The sequence below is a fragment of the Protobothrops mucrosquamatus genome, unplaced genomic scaffold, assembly GCF_001527695.2.
Source record: "Protobothrops mucrosquamatus isolate PMUCROS unplaced genomic scaffold, P.Mucros_1.0 scaffold1897, whole genome shotgun sequence".
NCBI lineage: Eukaryota > Metazoa > Chordata > Lepidosauria > Squamata > Viperidae > Protobothrops > Protobothrops mucrosquamatus.
Window position 1 is genome coordinate 71262 of NW_015388023.1, and position 3486 is coordinate 74747.

General features: G+C 42.8%; 1 pseudogene; it reads right to left on the minus strand.

Moving 5' to 3' along the window:
• Nucleotides 1–3486, minus strand: part of LOC114923098 — a 9097-nt pseudogene that overhangs the window by 1365 nt on the left and 4246 nt on the right.

Sequence of the window (3486 nt, forward strand, 5' to 3'; positions counted from 1 at the left end):
AACTGTCACTTATAAACATAAGGCTGTTTGTCATCAAACATGTAAACATAAAACAGTGCAAGTGGATTAAACTTTTCCTAATTCATTCTAAAGCTGAAAGGAAGGATAAGACAATAAACCCATGGGAGCTGCCATGCTGTTTGTTTTCTAAGCCAGGGCGTTTCAACCTTTTCACCGACTGTACCACTTTTAGAATATGTCAACATTCGAGTACCACCAGTCACCCAGCAAGGTGTCAAAAGCTTGATGACAAAAAAAGAGAAAAAAATGGAAAAAAGTGATAAAGTACAGGTAGTCCTCAACTTACAACAGTTTGCTTGGTGACTGTTCAAAGTTACAACGGCACTGGAAAAAGTGACATATGACCATTTTTCACACTTATGACACTGCAGCATCCCCAGGGTCATGTAATTTACATTTGGATGCTTGGCAACCGATTCTTATTTATGATGGTCACATTGTTCCAGGGTCATGTGATCACCTTTTGCAAACTTGTGACAAGCAAAGTTAGTGGGGAAACCAGATTCACTGAACAGCCGGCCATGTTACAAATTTAATCTCTCTCCTTCTTTCTTTCTCTCTCTCCCTCTCTTTCTTTCTCTCTCCCTTTCTCTTTCCCTCTCTCTCTTTCTTTCTCCCTCCCTCTCTTTCTCTCTCCCTTTCTGTCCCTGTCTCCCTTTCTTTTTCTCTCTCCCTGTCTCCCTTTCTCACTCCCTCTCCCTCCTTCTTTCTCTCTCTCTCTCCCTGTCTCCCTCTTTCTCTCTCCCTTTCTCCCTCTCCTCTTTCTCTCCCTCTCTCTATTTCTCTTTCCCTCTTTCTCTTCCTCTATTTCTCTCTCCCTCTCAAAGATCCTTAAAATACTTAAAGGTTATGCTTGGGCAGAATACTTTTTCTTTTACAGATGGGGCGGGTGGGCCTGACATTCGCGCGCAGGCAGGACCCTGCCCGCCGAGCCACTGCTTCCCCATCGCCCTCCACGCCAGCCTGCTCCGTCTCCAGACCTCCCAGCTGACGGGTGCAGGTCCGGGGGTCGCCAGCTGACGGGCGCAGGAGTTCGGCGCTGCAGCGGCCTCCACTTCACCCTCCGCACCGGCCAAAGCGTTGCCTGACGTTCCGGCTGATGGGCGCAGGTCCGGGGGTTGCCAGCTGACGGGCGCAGGAGGTAGGCGTCGCTGTGGCCTCCCAGCCGCTTGCTTCTTCGCCTGGAGCAGTTGCAAGGGCTTGCATGGTCCCCAAGGGCCGCTAACGCGCTCCCCGCTGCCGCCGACCATACAAGCCCTTGCAACTGCTCCAGGTGAAGAAGCAAGCAGCTTGTATCAGACTGTGCTGCATATGGTGCCATAATGCATTCACTCTTTTCACAATGACAAAATTGACCATCATGTTGCATTCCAAGAACGTGTCCCTGTTCATGGGCAAATATGAAAGAAATATAAAACAAACTGGGAGTTCTATAGGATTCGATAGCACTTGCGGAGTAACTTCTACATATAGTTCCAACATATGCAAGTCCTACACTTGCCCCAAAATCCTTGTATGCAAATAAGTGACCAACATCATTTTTTAAAATGTTAAGCAGATGTTTTCTTCTCCATTCATTAAATAAAAAAGTGTGTTATCTGCTATAGGAGTAATGTTTATGGGGTTGTTTTGTGACCAGATCACTAGTCCTGTTATTGACAAATGAACAGAAAGGGAATTATACAATGAATTTGCAGTGTGGACAATATCCAGAACTTGCATAGTAATAAAAGATTCATTTCTATGAAACTGCAAATATCGCTCATGATCAATCACAATTGCCACTTTAACATATCTCGTATGTGGCCACCAGGATTTTCCCAAAACATGTTTGTTTGCAAGATTCTCTGTTTCAGGAGTTATGTCCTCTTGATGGCTCTGCTCTTCCTGTCCTACCCCACAAAGCATTCGGACAGCCCCTTCCTCTACTTCTAACCGAAACACCACGTGTTGAAAGGTAGAAGATTCCTTGACTGGCTCAATTTCATAGGTCTTATTTTCAATTTGCAAGAGACCTCTCAGTCCTCCTGAACATGTGCTGAGGGTGACTCGAGAAGAGGACTTTCTCTGTATAAATCCATGGTAGAAACAATCGTCCTTGATAAAAGGGTGATCCACCTGGAGAATCCCTGCTGTGTCATAGGTGAAGACAGGAAAGACCTTAGGGATGAAGTTTCTTCTTTGCCTGAGGAATACCATATGGGGATTCCCTTCAATCTGCAGGAGGTAGCTCACATCCTGGGGTTCCTCTTGCCCACACTTGGGAGACAGCTTCCTTGGGATGATCACGTCGTAAGAGGCATATCGGAAGCCCTGAGGAGGTGTCTGTCTAGAAGCTGCATTTTGGATGATCTTAAGCAATATCACAATCAACCATGACAGACAGGCATTCATTTTCATAGAATGAGGGTTGAAATATTCTAGAATAAGGTTCTCCTCACCTTATTCTAGAATAGGAATCTCAGCAAGGACAGGGACAGGGGAAAGAGAGAGAGAAAATATTTGAAAATGAGGATTCTATACTGTACATAGCAACAGAAAATGCAATAGATTTTGGAATGTAGGCGGAGTTTAAAGAATCAAATAAAGACTACAAAAGCAAAGCAATATTTATGAAATGTTATTATGATGACTCCTTATTTAAATTGTGCAAGTTCACAGGATAACTCCAAACAGCTTGATAAATGTTCTTATCCTACTGTTGTCTAGTTTATCTACAGGAATGAACTGTGTATTTTTTTTCTGGTTGGTTGAAGGTGTGAATTGAAGTTGATTAGTTCATAATTTGAGTGGGCAGTGAAGTAACCTATCACACCAGGAGAGATCTGGCTTTGTAAGAGCTCAAAACCAACAACTTGCTGAACCTTCTAATTTGTACTTCAAGGTCATTTGATTTTCCCTCCATGCACAAGGTCATTTTAGCTACAAAAAGTATTGAGGCTTTTTACATACCAAATGGTCTAGACTTTGCCTTAATAATTTTCACCCTTATTGAATTGGGGAGACAGGCAGGCAGGCAGGCAGGCAGACAGACAGACAGACAGACACACAGACACACAGAAGCATATCAGTCTGATCTTCAAATCCAGGAGGGCACCACAATCTACCAGGAAAACATCAAATTTATAGGTTAGTTTTGTTATTTAGCTCTAGAACATCTGGTATGAAGGATCATTTTTTTTTATTGAAAATTTTTAAAAGTTTTACAATATAACTCCCCACCTCCCTCAAACCCCACCCTTCCCCACCCCCCTCCCTCCCCCCCGACTTCCCAGAGCTACACACAGGGTTTACAATACAATAATTATACTCTGTCTTACATTATATTACCCTTAAGTTAACAATTCTATAACATCCTTTAGCTCTCTCCTAAACTAACATATTAAACATCATTATTACTAATTATTTAATTTTAATAAAATAAACTACATTAACAATCTCAAATTTACTCAAAAACCAAATGAA